The sequence below is a fragment of the Numida meleagris genome, chromosome 3, assembly GCF_002078875.1.
Source record: "Numida meleagris isolate 19003 breed g44 Domestic line chromosome 3, NumMel1.0, whole genome shotgun sequence".
Lineage (NCBI taxonomy): Eukaryota > Metazoa > Chordata > Aves > Galliformes > Numididae > Numida > Numida meleagris.
The window spans coordinates 75,200,737-75,216,295 of NC_034411.1; the positions used below are offsets into that span (position 1 = coordinate 75,200,737).

The 15,559-nt window shown below is 42.9% G+C and overlaps 1 long non-coding RNA gene across 1 annotated transcript; it reads left to right on the forward strand.

The window, feature by feature from the left end:
• Positions 3,187–7,508, forward strand: LOC110397021. Its single transcript, XR_002437468.1, has 3 exons — positions 3,187–3,303; positions 4,518–4,699; positions 6,548–7,508. It is a non-coding gene; the product is annotated as an uncharacterized LOC110397021 (long non-coding RNA).

The following is a 15,559-nucleotide window of genomic DNA, read 5'->3' on the forward strand; positions in this document are numbered from 1 at the left end:
CTTCTCTCCATTCATAGCTATGCTCAAGCCAAAAAAAAAATAAAAAAAAAATGTCAGGGTTGTTCACAGAAGGAAGCCGTCTCCATCTGCACTATTGTAATGCAGCTGTATTGGCTCCGCTGTGACCATTAGCTATTGTTAGGTCGGTGAAGAAAGCAGCCATGTGAGGTAGGACTCCTATCACCTCTGCAGTGATGTCAGAAGTATGGGTGTGCACAACTGAACTCCCCAGATAAAACAGTTCTCAAGGCAATGGAGAGAGAAATACACACTTTTTTCCCTCCTTTTAAAAAGACATCTATTTCAAGACGAGATGAATGTCATCACAGACGTAGAGGCCTCCATTGTAACTGTCTGCAAGAGGAGAAATACATGAGGATCTTGGGCAAAAGACTTCAGTTTAAAATTCCAGCATCATTTCAGATGTTGATTATTTACAGCTGAAAAACTAAATGAAATCTGGTGGTAGTCATAAACAACACACTTAACATTTTAAAGCTGGTTTTGAAAACTAAAGAGAGTATCTGCACTATTTAGTCAAGAAATAGCTGTAAATACTGAAGATTTTTTGAGGTTTTCACATTTAATAACAATTTCATTCGAATGCTGTGAAGGTCTGTGGAATCTGAGAGGCAATTTGAATTAGACTAATGAAATGTACCGCAAGTTTTACCTCCAGTTTGTTACCAGAGTTAACGTTAAAAGTATGTTTTTCTGCTTACTAACTTGAACTTATTTTTAAAATGGAAAGCAGATTTCTAAAGATGAGTCACTTTAAAAATGTTTCTTTGCTGTTTTTACCTGTGCAGTTGAATGCTCTCGATCCAGAGCTCTTTCCAAATTGACATTAATAAAAACTGATATGCTCATACGTGGATGGGAAGAACACTGGATCTGAGCATTTTTGAGGCTGCCATCTAGAAAAAACTCAACATGAAAGGATCAGTTCTTATGTGATTCCTCTCCCTCTGGGTGGTGCAGGCATAGACAATTTTGTCTCATTTGTAATATCTTCACTCTCCAGTGATGTGCTAGCAAGAAGTCCCAAATCTTTCCAAGCCATTTGTGAAATTCTTCTGAGTGGAGCAGCTATCTTTATAAAAGTAATGAAAACTAAGCCTCTTTCCCATGCACTCCTGGGATAGGCTCTATTTTGGCCCCCATTCAGGAAGGCAATTAAATATGTGCTAACTCTATGCTCATGAATAGTCATATTGAAATTTAAGGAATTACACATGCCTAAGTGCTTTCTTGAATGAAGCCCAAAGTTTGTATCCCAAAGAGAGCTAGAAATACTGTGGCTGAAAGACACACACTTCTCTGAGGGACATGTCAAGGGAGCTACAAAGCAGCAGAAGTTCCCAGGAGGGAAGGAAGTCCAGATTTATTCATGTTTCAAAAGGAAACCCACCATTTTCCATTTGTAGGCACTGCCCTACCTCTCTGGGGAAAAAGATATAGTGTTTTGTTTCATTCTGTTTCCCCTCCCCAAGGCTGGTGGCACTTAAATAATGTCTGAAGCTCACTCTTTTCCTAAGTTCACCTGTAGGATAGACCCAGTACCCAGCCTTGATTCTGTGGAGTCTGTGTGAGGAAGACGGGGGAAAAAAAAGGGATCTCTGCTAACAAGGCACAGGAATTTGGTTGGAGTGCTACATTCATGGCCTTAGCAAAGCCAGGTAACTCTACATTTCATTTTCCCCATCTAATGATAATAAATGACTAGGAGCAGCTAGGTTTATGAGCATTTTGAGTATAGTGAAACTCATTTAGGGCTATTTACTTGTTGTAGTCTTTGCTTACATCAAGATTCATAGTGTTCCCTCTTGACAGTAGAATTGCAGTCAAAATAAAGAATCCTTCCTAACCAGGTGCTATAAGATACGGTAATTTACAGTGTCTTCTGCCAAATGATTGCCACCATAAACACTAAGTTGTCAACCATGTTAATGCAACAGTCTTGCAAAATCCAGTGCAGTCTGGCAGCTTATGTGTGCCTGGTTTGGGCAGAATTAGTCTGAGAGGAATGCGTATGGCTAGGCCTTAAACATAGCCTTATGTTATCACTAGGTGACTTCCAGTTGCTCCAGTTTTTGCTCTATGTGCTGGTACCTCCTGCATTATATAAAATACAGCAGAACGTCATTTAGCATAGAAGACTATGTTTTTCCTTACTGACACACTCAGTTGGGTGAGGTCAGAGAGAGGACCAGGTCCTGAGCTCAGATGGAACAGTTCTCCTTTGCAGGCAGTGACCAGCAGAGCCCAAGCTAACACTGCTGGTCACAGGGACCTCCCACTCCTCCATCCCACACCCCGATATGTGGCAAACTGTCCATGCTAGCAGGGGGAGGATTTATGTCTCCTCACTGAGAAGGTGGCTAATTAAGTCCAAGCTGGTCACCCAAGGCTCTCTATACTCAGAGAACAGTGGATACCTCCATAGGAAGGTTCATGCCATCCCTCTGTCTTATCTCAGGAGCTGATGAATGATAATGTCGCTATGAAAAAAACACTGAGTGACAGCTGATTATCCATATATTATTCCCTTGGCAGTTGTTCAGGGAAGAGGCACTGAACCCATCGCACACCCTTCTTGGCGCCTGCAGCTGGCTCACCTGCCTGCCACACATTTCTTGTGTGGTCCTGGACAAAGTACCTAATCTCCCAGCATGCCAAAAACCCTGCCTTTACTTCACTCCCTCTCCTTTTCTCCCTTTCTACCTGTACTCTCCATTACTTTCTATGTGTACAGAGAAGACCTAGTGCCATCAGGCCCCACTCTCAGGTCAAGACCAGTCTCCCTACCCAGCAGAAGAGATCACACAGCAAAATCAGAGACCTCAGACTTTCAGGCTTACCTTTCTCTTCAGCTCCAGCAACTGCTGCCCTTGATTTATCTGTTTGATAACAGTCACATTCAAGGCAAGCTGCAAAGTCACAGGAAAGAGAGGAAACACTCTTAACTCTTTAGACTGGTTTGAAACATCAAGTACCATATTATCAATATTATTTTCTGTTGGGAATTTGCCCTCTTTAAATGCAAAAAGTTTTGGTTTCTGTTATGCAGAAAAGTGCTTCAAGTAGCAACTTTTGGTTTCAGTTTAGCTAACAGGTGTGACAAGAGCACTCTCTTCATTTGGACTAAGTTCATTCACAGTTATAAAATCAGTCAGGAGTGGAAGAAGCAGCAGAGCTCATTTCCTCTTCCAGCCCATAAATAGAAACAGGTGGGCAAGGTCAGGACACTCATTTTAGAAATGTGAACGATGTGGGGTGAGATTTTCCACACCGCTCAAGCAGGTACGGTTCCTATTTCACACGGCTGTCACTAATTTCCATAGGAGGTAACACTGAGATTGCTTGGAACACACCACAGAGCATTTATATGTATCTTTAAGAACTTCTGTATCTTTGAATATCTAGTTCACAGTGACCAGAAGCAGCCTGTCCGCTCATTAGCTACATTTGCTACTTCCCTTATTTAGTATGTCTGCTAGATGAAAGTACAAAACTTGTTTTGACGTATCTTCTATCCAACCTTCTCCACAAAACAGGTTATTATTATTATTGTTATCAAATGATGATAGAAGATATGATTTGTGTGCTTTTAATTGACTTCCCACTTCCACCCAACAGCTGCTTGACACAATTCATGGAAAAAGTGAATAAGAAAAGTTGCAATTTACCATTGGCTGATACGGAATACGTGTGTGTTTATGCATTCGGTCTTGTTTGTGATAGAAAAGTCAAATGTTTTCCCTGCTCAATCAACTGATCTTTGCCCAAGCATCAGGAAACTCATGGTCACCTGTTAGCCACTGCAGCAAGCAGTCCTTCCCTCCTCTCCTTCCCCACCTGCCTCCCCAGCATGAGGCCCTCAGCTTCCAAAGTCATTCCCAGACTCCTCTGCAAAAACAGACCCCAAATGAGGCTTCACTGCCAAATTAAAAGCATTAATGCAAATGTTCTCTGAAGGTTTTGCTGCTGTTTGTCCTTTGCTGAAGTTCCCAAGTTATTACCTGACCTGTAACCCAAAACCAGTTTCCGTGAGAAATATTTTCAGTTTGTTTGCTCATCGAGGTCAGAAGACCATGGTCTGGAACAAACGTCCTGTACATTTTACCAACCTCAATTTTTATATATAGCAAGCAGTCCTGAGAAATTGATTGATTACAGTTGGCTGATGAGCGTTATTTCTACCAGACGGTGAGATCACCTTGCTGGTGTGGAGTCTGTTTCGGAGCAGGTTGCTGTTTTAAGCTTTCTTGAGGTGTACCCACAAGTCTATTTATTCTCATGTATCTTATGTGGTCAGGGTGGTGGTGCTGCAGTTTTTCATTGCTGAGCAATTTCTTCTAGTTTATTAAATGAGTTTAGTTTCAAATGGAGTACTGGGTTTTCGTTTGTGGTGCTGCTTTTCCTGTTACTGTTGTTGTGGTTTACCGTCCACGCTGGGGTGTTCAAAACTTCTCTTCAGAATTCACTGAGCTTGTTTGTGATTTGTGTTTTTACAGTTCTGTGCATTTAACCTCAGAGCATTAAGTACGGGCTGGGACTCCCTCCGTGAGGAGTTATGGCACATAGGGTGCTGGAGCAGCACTGGAGCTTTGTGACTGACCGAACACACATCAAGTCCCCATTGGGCCAGGAACTGTGATAACATCTGGGTTCCATCCAGGCAGGACTTATGATATCAGTAAGGCCTTCTATAATGTACAGAAACTATTAAGGAACTGCATTTCCAGATTGTCTTCTCTATATCTAGCAGTGCGCTTTAATGATTAGAGCAAACAAAAAAAAAAGAGGGGAAAAGAAAGGAGTGGGAGGGGAAAAACACATTCTTTTCCAGCCTCAAGCAATGATGTAGAGGAGGATGTTGAGCAAGTTTTTGTAAGAAAGCAATATTAAGATTAATCAGAGCAGGCCAGTCTGTCGAGCATGTCATGAAGCTTAACATCTATTAGAAAGTATTTTGAACTAATCGAAGTTGCTGCCCACGCATACAATAGTGGGAGGCCTGGCAATTCTCTACTCAAGCTACTGCGACATTTGAGATCGTGACTCTGTCTCCCAAACAGGAGCAATAAGGGACACATCCTCAGTTTCTTGCAAAATGGATACATAAGGGCACTATCCTCACAACCCCTCAATGGCCAGTGGAGCAGGGCCTCCCCGATTTCATGAGCATATCTACTTCAGTGCACATATTCTTAGGCTTCAGACAGCAGAAGTAACACAGTTGCCCCCCTTTCCTTTGTCAGCAGCTCTGCATCACTTTTTGGCTGGTAAATGCAATATACCTGACAAATTTTGCTCAGTGGGTGTTTGCAGTCATAAAAATGTCTACCTGAGTGCCCTCACCCTGAGACATGCCTCAGACTGTGCCTTCCACTTCTTTCCCATTTTGTGTCCCTCACCTTGATCTTTGCTCCCAGCCCTGTGGCCTGCCAGTAACTCCACAGCCACCCACAAGAATCCTCAGTTTTCATCCCCACTCATCGCCAAACCCAGTTATGCCTTGAGTACTCTAAGACTGATTCATTGCAGCTGTCTCCAATGACTCCTCTTGCACAGCTTCCCAGCCTCCACCACTATGTCAGCTCCCGCGCTCCCCCAACATATCCCAACCAGCTTGCCAGTATTTTCCTGCTCTTAAAGGTTGTTCTGAATTGCAGCTACCTCCCAGGGTAAACTTCCATTTGTTTTTAATAGAGTTGGTGCATTCCCCGTGTGGTGTCTTTTGTGTGTGTCACCATCATCATTATTTCCAGTACTCAAGAAGACTTTCAGGCTCTGTATTTTAAGACAAAATGATTTTACCATTTGACAATGGGAGGCAGAACACTGCCAGTTTTCTCAGTTGAAGATGGTACAAAATAAAAATTGGAAACCACTGGCCTAAACAGTTCTTAATCCTACGGTAACCTGTAATATGTTCCAGTGCTCAGTTGTCCTTATCATTAGAAAACGTTCCTGATGGCTGACATAAATCTTCCTTGCTGCAATTTAAGCCCATTACTTCTTGTGCTATCACCAGCAGATACGGACAAGACTTTGTCACCGTCTCTGTTGCTGCTACCTTTTACGTATTTGAACGCTGGCTGTTGTCTTTCCTTCTCTTTTCCAAATTAGACATGTTCTCATCCTCCAATTTTTCCCTGAGTTCACATTTTCTAGACTTGTGCTCATTCTTGTTGCTTTCATCTGAGTTTTCTCCAGTACTTCAGTACAGTACAGTAGCTAAATATATCGGTGCCCATCTTTCAGATTCAGATTGGCCTTTATGCTACGAATTACCCTGAGAGTGCCTATAGGACTGATTACCAGCTTATTCACCTAAATCCTTTGCTAAACCATCACTTTTGAAAATAAAGCCCCCATTCCTGTAGGAAAGCTGCTTTTATTTGTCCCTAGCTTCATGGTTTTTCATTGGGCTGTCAAAATAGATGCTGTTTAACTGACCTTTCTTTAGCAAGTAATCCAGATCAGTTTTTCTAGTTGACCTCTCTCTCACACTTCTTCACCACTTTTTTGTTATCTGCAGGCCTTTCACCAGAACCAGAAAGGAACCCTGTGGGACCCTGCAAGGAACATCCTTCAGAGTGAGAAATTCTCATTTACGAGCAACATTAAATCCGCTCAGTACAAGATCTTTTGACTTTGCACTTCTCATTTATTTTCCACAGTGTCATGTGCAGTGAAGTCACATGTCTTACAAAACCCTAAATGTGTTGTGTCATCACATTTACCCTTAACAAACCTGAGATCTGCTCAGGAAGCAATAACAGGTTTGTTATCTGTAGGGAACCTCCAGCTTTTAAGGGAAGGATGAAGAGTTCAAGAAAAAGATATTGTGTTGCTTGTAAAAGAGAAAAAAAAGTAGAGGCAGGAAATCTGTTAGACATAAGAGGAGTATATCTGTACTCATTTCATAAAGATATGAATTAAGGATTGGAACTGACTATTACTCTAAATTGATTGCATCTGGTAAGCATTAACTGAGTACACATTTCTGAACTGTTTGCTGTTTTTTTGATCCCACTGGGTAGTCAGCTTCTGATATTTCCACTGAGCCATGTTTAATCATGTTTAACAATATCTTAGTGATAAGAGTTGGTGGCATTATAGCTTCCAGTCTTTGATGCATATGATTATATTACCTTCTTCGTCAGTGAATGCAAAAATCCTCTGGTAACTTGCACTACTGACGTTCGAGGAAGTCAGGGCTGTTATTGTTTCAGTGTTCAGCATGCTGCCACTTCATTGCTTTGATCCATGGCCTTATGTGGCTTTTCAAAGTGGAGGGGGTTGGGGGAGAAGGGTTACTGGGCTTGTAAACATTTCTATTACATCAGAGTAGTTTTTCCGCCATATACAATCTGCTGGTGTGACTCAGATGTTCACATTTCATAAAGTCAGCTATGTCTACAGGGACTACAAACATTCTGAGGGATTCTAGATAAATGTGAATTTTTATTCTTATGTGAGTTTTATTCTTATCTTAATTACACAATGTACAATTGTATGAAAAGTGCCCTTTTGTTGACTTTTAGTGTCGATGTGCAACCACTAGCAGATAATGAGAACAACGTGTTCCCCTCTCACCAGCTCCTTCATTCTTTGGCTGTTAGCCCTAGCACAGGTTTAGGACTAGTCACTCTCATTCATAGCACTCTCAGCTTCTCTCCACCCACCTCTCAAATTCTTATTGAGGCTGCGCAATGGTGATCTGAGATGGCTGCTACTAAATACTTGGAGTCGTGTTTCTTAGAGTGGATTATTCAACTGCCTTTGCTTCGGGGAATAGGGTGTGCTGTTTCACATCTATAAGATCAGGGCGAGACAATTTCTTTTTGCCCTTGCATCAGTTCAGGGAACTGTCAGTAGCATGGGAAAATTGATAGTCTTTACCAGCAAAAATGTTAATGTCTCGTATGAAATAATCTGGGGCACCACATGTAACATTTTCCCCTCAGAACTTTCTGGGCAGGACTTTCAAACAATTCATTTTGTGGCAGCCAAAGGTTGCAATTGTTTTGTCATCTCTCATATGTTTTCTTGCCAAATGTTTCCACAGTTATCTGCTATTCAAATAACGTCTTACTAACACCCTGGTCGTGTTGAATACACTAAGAAACGAGCAAGGGCTCACAGGCTGCTTGCAGAGATCCTGAGCAATAGCTGTAATTTTTTCAGTGCTGGGACACTCCAAAGAGTGTTCTTTTTTCCTGGACGCCCTACCTCATAAAGGCAAGTCATCTTTTCTTGCACTGCTGGCAAGAGTAAATAGGAGCCACTTGCTAGCCCGAGTCAGAGGAAGCAACTGTGTCAGATCCTTGAAGTAAGTGCAATGAAGATCCTGCAGGAGGCCCCAAATGCTTCCACAGGGCCCTGCAATGCATCAGTCATGCTCTGCTGTATGAACTCAGAAGGAAAAACAAATGTTTTCAGAAAGTGCAGGGTTGGACTCCCAGACACATTAAGGCAGTAAGTAAAAAAGTATTCAGGAGATCCTGAATGATCCATACCAGCCCTTCACAATGTGGTTTGGGCATCATTCTGCAATTGTTAGTCTAGCTAATGAAAACCACACACAGAGAAGAAACTGTTCAAGGTGTTTGCTAGATCTCAAGGCTGAAAACTGGTGATTTCTGTGCGGCTGGCGCACAGAAAAACATTGCCCCACACATGTGGGCTGGAATATCAGACTCTAGCATAAATCAAAGAACCTGCATGGCACAGGGCAGGGGAGGATCTGTTTTCTTCCCTTGCTAACCTTCCTGATTGAGTTTAGCTCTTCCTTTCTGCACGTGGGTGTGAGCACACACTTGGGGCTAGCTGTGAAGGCGGAAGCCTCTGGCAAGCAGAGCACAAACCAGGGCCCACCTTTCCTCAGGCAAAAGAGGGCCTTGTCTGCAGGCCTGGTATGCCATGTCCTGCAGCCTCTGGCCAGCAAATCCCTCAAAGTCGAGCCTGGTGAGCTGTGGGTTGTGAGAGAGGTCAGGAAGCTTTTACCAGGTGAAGGAATGAGTCAGTACAGGATGTGAGCCCAAATACACTCTGTTTGTGGAAAAGCATTTTCTTATTAACCAAACTGTATTTGACAAGGTTTTTACTGAAACAACAGACTCCCCAAGGGCAAGTAAATGTGACTGTGGCAGCAGTTACTGTTCCCAGGAGCCTTTGTGCATCTAGGATACAATTAGGTACATTTGTCTGCAAATGCTTTAAATATTTCAGCTGGTATGCCATTAAGGAATAAGGAGTTTCATGTTAAGAGAGACTCAAAGCACTGCAAGGCAGCCAATATCAGACAAGGCATAAGAATGATTTGGGATAGATAATGGTTGTGAGTAATGTTATAAAATGATCTCATAGACTTTTTTTTTCCTGTGAATTAAATGACCTTCCTTCTTCCACTTAGGGAGCTGTGTGGCCATTACAGCGTGAAAAATGTCTCTCTCAGCCAGGACAGCTCTGTACATTTTTACTCGATAATTTTAATGATGTTTGCTCATTTTCACTGAACCTTCTCTTGCGGTCTTTTCAGGGTCCCCCTCCCCTCCAGGACATAGGGAAGATGGGAAGGGACAAAGCTTTCTCACAGGGACGCAGGAGCCTTCATTCCTCTAGATCTTTTCTGATATCTGAGATGTTGTTTAAGTGGCCTACATCTAACCTTTACCTTTTTGACCTGAGATTCTGTGCTGGAGTTCTCATGGACAGCAGCAGGAAGATTTACTCATATTGCAGCTGGATTTGTAAGGGCTAATGAGCAGCATAACATGATGAGAGACAACACTCGTATAACAGAGAGAAAAACATTCCTCTTTCAAAAATCTTAAGCATCTGATGGGAAATAGGAGGTGAAAGCAACACACATGCCAGGTTGTGGCAGTGTCTGTGATTAGCACAAGTAGGAGGCCCAGAGCCCTGAAGACGTGCTACAGTGTGAGCCACTGGAGTGTCTATAGTTGGCTCGGGTTTTCCCCTCACCTTTCCAGGCTGAGTCTTTGCCAGTGCCACATCCTCCACCCCTACTGCTGCACATACAGACCAAAGATGTACTGTGGCAGCTCTAACTGGAGATATGCCCAGGGGCAGGGCTGCCCCGTGATCCCACCTTTGCTCTCTCTTTCTGTGTTAATGCACTGACAAATAAGTTCCATTTGAAAAGGAAACCCACTTGGGACCTACCCAGAAGCTTTCCTTTTCCTCCTTATTTGTTAAATATTCCTCCATTCTGTCTCTGTAGCATTTGTAAATGATGTGAAGAAAAAATAATAGTACCTTTGTTATGCCTTTATTTTCCTAAGATACTTGCACAGGACGTTTTATGAAAGGGGGCCATGTGCCCTGATCAGACTTTATTATACTGGATGCCTCCTAATGGGTGAAGGACATGAAAAAGTATCACATACTTCTTTCAAGTTTATGCACATATAATCATGTATTCAGAACTGCAAGACACCACAGCTAGAAGTCCATCTGAAACATCTGTAGGAAGTACAGAAACTCCACAAAAATATTACTCAAATTATTACAAATCTCACCCACACTACTACTCAGAGCCTATCAGAAGGCTTCCATCAGAGGATATGGTCATCTGATGTTGCACACATGGCACCAATTCTACAATTTTGTTTGAAAACCAAATTGCAGTGTTTACCACAAAAACTCTCTTACAGCCATAGTCCTCTCGCAAATGTGCTTCAACTTAAAATGTCAGTTAAAACATACCATCAAAATATGAAGCCATTCTTCCTTTTTCATTCAGGATTTATTCTGGCAAAGCTCCCCTCTATTCAAGTAGAGACACCACCACTCGGAACAAAAGCTTCACAGTTTGACTCAATATGCTTTTCATCTATAAGTAAAGAAATGGATAAAAATGCAAATAAGCCATTGTCCTGGCAAGTCGCGTAGCTTATAGGAAGGGCATTTCATTCAGATTCTCACTGGGCCATTGGACCAAAGCCGGCAGCAATCAGCACTGTCCAAACAACTAGCCTGTTTAAACCTTCCATCATGTCAGACTTGAAGAGATTCTCAGATCACTCTGCACATACCACAGTGTTCGCACAGGGGCAGATGACAATCCAGCTCAAGCTTGCATGTCTGAATGAATTTCTGGCATTTGCACTAGTGCCCTTGTTGCCCATCCTGTGCCCAACAAGTGTGATTGCCTCTGTCCCACCCTGTGACATAGAATCATAGAAGCATATCACAGCTTGTGTTGGAAAGGACCATGAAGATTACCTAGTTTCAACCTTCCTGCCATGAACAGGGACCCCTTCCACTAGACCAGGTTGCCCAAAGCCACATCCAACCTGGATTGTTTGGAGTTTAACTACACAGAACCATGAGCATGGAAGTCTGCCAGCAATATTCCCACAAGTCCCCATCACTGCTTTCTGGCATTTTTTTTGCCAGTACATAGCACATACTTTCCACCACTTCCTCCTTTCTACAGATAAGGTCTGACAACACAGGAAAATGAGCTGCTTACTGACGCACAATGAGGTTGGCTTTGGTGCCAGATTATAAGATGTAATTAAAATATAGACAGGTGGCTCCTATATAGTCCAGACTGACTGGTTATATGAAAAGATCTTATGCTAGTCTATTAAATTGTCATGTTGTACTTCCAGTGAGAGTAGGAGGTGTGTTTATGTCATGTTACTGTATACTCCCTGCTGCATTTGACAAAATATTTATTTCAAGTTTATTGAAAACAATGAGTTTTTCAGAACTCCTAGACCAACATACATAAGGTAACTCAATTATGCTCTTTTCTACATCATCAAATATTAGCCCCTAAAATTCATGGGTATCCAGGGTGAATGACTTCCTGGATTTGAGATAGATGTCATCATGCAATAAAGCGTTCATGTTAGGAGTTGAAAAAGACAATGATTTAGTGGAGTATTGATTTTTTTAAGGAGAGGGGGAATTTCAATTGGAGATTGGAGTCAGTCCAGCTAGAGTTGAGGCAAACCAAATGAGAAGATTCATCTACTTATGTCAGATACTTAGTACCCCTTACTTAGATAATTACTTATCTGCCATTGTAGAAAATCCTGCAAACAAAAAAGCATTGTTGCCTGCCATTATGCTCAGAGCAGAGGCCCCAGGAGATAACGGCAGTGCCCAGGGTTTGTTAAGGTCACCCCTAAAGGCCACCACCATGGTGCAAGATTCCAGAACATGCCAGCTGCCATCAGCTCAGGCATATGGTTGACCAAACAACCCACCTCAAAGGGTCCTTCTCACACTTGCCCCACACCTGTCTTGCCTGCACTGCTTGTACCTTCTGATATCAACCCCTTTATTGAGTGGGATCAGAGAGTGTAAACAGTGCAGACAAGTCAGGAGTTCAACCTCTGCAACATTCAGCTTTTCCCTCATCATAGTGCTGTGGTTGTCTGATAAGTGCGAGTAGAAATGGAGTTTTTAGAAAAGGAAGTAATATCAACACCTGTGCTATGATCAGACATACCTGGTTTATCTCAGAGGGCCACTGTGCCCTGGTTAGCCTACAGTCACAAGCAGGGCACTCTCTCCTGTGACAAGGGCTCTGAAAATCTCTGGATGCTTCTCTCAAACTCAGACCTATAACGTTCAGGGCACCTATCATGGACTTGACTTCCCTTTGCACAGATGAGGCAGAAGACAGAGAGTAAGCTAAGAATTTGCTCAAGGCCTTAGTCAAAATAACAAGCAGATGCTCTAAAGCGCAAAAATCTTGCAACTGCCAAATGCAAGAAAATTGTAATGGTTTCCTGTAGAAAGGCAATGGGCAAAGGGAAAATGTGAAAGCCAGCCCACATTTAATAACTGTGCCATTGATGAATAAAAATAAAACATTTTTAGAATTTCCAAACATCCTCACTGTGGAATCCACAAACACAGAGGTATTTTCATATCACTTTCTTACTTGGGCCAGCTCAGATTAAGCACAGACCACACACTGAAAGGTTGGTTGCTTTCAGTCCCCTTAGATTAAATGTGCCCAGACCATTGCTGGTTTATGGCCAGAAGAGGTTACTACAGAAAAACAAAAAGCATGAAAACACAATGTGGACAAAACTTTTAAGATAAGAAATATGGCCTGTCCTTTCAGCAGTTATGTGGGGTCTGCAGAAGTGCAATAAATAAAAAATTAGAGCCACTAGCTCTTTCTGGCTTACAGTGTCAGGTCTCAAAACCAGATTATGAGCTATCCATCCATCTTCTTGTTAAAGGGGATTTGTTATCATTGTCTATAAAAGAACAGAGACAGGACAGTTTACCCTATCAAAATAAAACCAAAGGAGTGGAAAATCCAGGGGAAAAAAAGCCTGATGGCCTTCCCCTGGGTTCTGTTCTTATTTTTCATGGTGTCCCTCACTGTTCTAGTCCATCATTGCCAGCTCACCTGTCTCTCTCAGAGGCCACTGTCCCACAGACAGAGCCCTCAGGCTGAGGGTTCCAAGAGCAGCCTGTCTAACCTCCTCTGATGTGCTCATCAGGGTCTTCCTGAGCTGGCTAGTTGTCCAGATGCAGCCCGTGTTTGAATTTCAGGAGATATCTTCCAAATGAAACTCCTTCCAGATCTTCTCAGCAACAGCCAGGAGGACTTTTACTTTGTGCATTTGACCTGGCCTTTGTGAGATAGTCAGAAGCCATCTTGTTCCTGATGAGTAGGTAACTTCACCATGATGGAGATGTGGCTGTGGCTGCTGGAGATCTCTGGGAGGTAGTGGTGCTGTTGATCAGGAGATGGGCTGCAACCCTGCAGATAAGTCAGCTGTGCCACTCACCCTAACCAGGGCTATCTGCAGAGTTAGGACTTGGTGCTATCTGGAACACTCCACAGCTGAGGCAGAATTACCTCCCCGCATCATTACCTCCTTCCTATGGCTGTTCTCATATCCAGACTGGTAGTAAGCTGTCCTTAGATCTTCCCTTTTTCTGTGGTACTGGTTGTGGCATGGATTTACCCCTAGCCTTATTTGCCATACAACAGTGATCTCTCTGCAGCAGTAGCTGTTGTAGATGTTCCAAAGCAGTAATACACTTGTTTCTCCAGTATGAATAGGAGAACACAGGACTCCAGCCAGGTCGTACCTTCAGTCCATGCCTCAGAGGCAAACTATAAGAAGGTACATGAGGATGCAATTGATCTTGTCACATATTTTCCCCATGGCTTCATGGCTGCGCATGGGAGAACTCAGAGCAATCTCAGAAAAAGGTATTGCAGAAAACCATCCATTTCCAAGAGTAGATGCTGTGAAGGCCAGGTTCCTTATAAGTCTCACCCCCTGGAGATACCAGCTGAAGTGCTTGCTAGATCTTGCTTTGACAGCTGGGACCCTAGGCAATGAAGAAAAGTGGCCCCGAAATTGCCAACAGCAGTACTGTTTGTTCAGTGGTGTTTATCTAAAGACCATGTTGAAGTGGCAGACAAGGGTGTTGGAATTAGGGCTTCTAAACCCTATGGTTACACACTCCCCATCAGGCCACTTTCGTTCTTTTTGCATGCCCTTACACAGACACCTACACACAAAACAACCCCTGTTTAAAACAAAGGAACACAACCATTTTCTTTTCTTCTCACCTACCCGACTTTGTAATGCATTGTATTATTTTCCTTCCAAGCATAACAAAACTGAGCACCAATAACAGCCTTTACTCAGTGCAGTTGAGAGAACAAAGCAGCAGGGCATCCCTGCCTGCCCTCGAAGACCTCACGCAGTGCCTACACAAACATCAGCAGTATATGGAGCTGTGGCACTGTGCACTTGCTGGGGGGAAGTGTCAATCTGAACTCCTGAAAGGGTATTTTTCATGATGCCTCATGAAATAATAGTCTTGTAGCATCTTTAATTTAAAACAAAAACTACTGCAGAAGATTGCTAGTACAGTCTTGCCGACCTGAAGAAATCAAGTGAGGAGATGACACGCAGACAGCAATACCTTGGAGGATGCTGCTGAGAGCTCTTTCATTGTTTGTTTGACAGTAATGCAAAAAAGGTGCAATCAAGATCAGCCTCAGTTGTGCTGTGTGTGGTGCAAATACTCAGGGAGATACATCTGCGGGTCTGAAAATCTGCAGGCATATTTCATGAGCTGCTTTTGATTTGTAGAGTGTCTTGAGGTAACAGCAGCTTTCACGTGACAGCTGCAACAGACTGGAGAAGCCAGAGGCCAGGTCTGCCCAGTGTTATCCGCAGGCAAGTATATGACTGATACCAGTAAAACAAGGGGTTGTCAAAGAAAAATTTGATCTGATTCTCCAAATCAGAGACTTATCCATGTGTCACATCCATTCTGAAAGCACTTTCAGCTAAATTGTGGCTTGTTTCCAAGCTGATTGACAGAAATCTCAGCCCACATGTAACACATGAAGTGGTCACCATGATCATTTCTACTGGGGACGCATCTGAACCATGAGTCACCTACCAAGGAGCAGTAGGAAAGCTGTACAACTTGAAGCCTGCTCAAACCCCACAGAGCTCAGGTGCTTCATATTTTTCATGCAGGGAAGGACTTGGGCAGAGGCTTCAACAGCAAA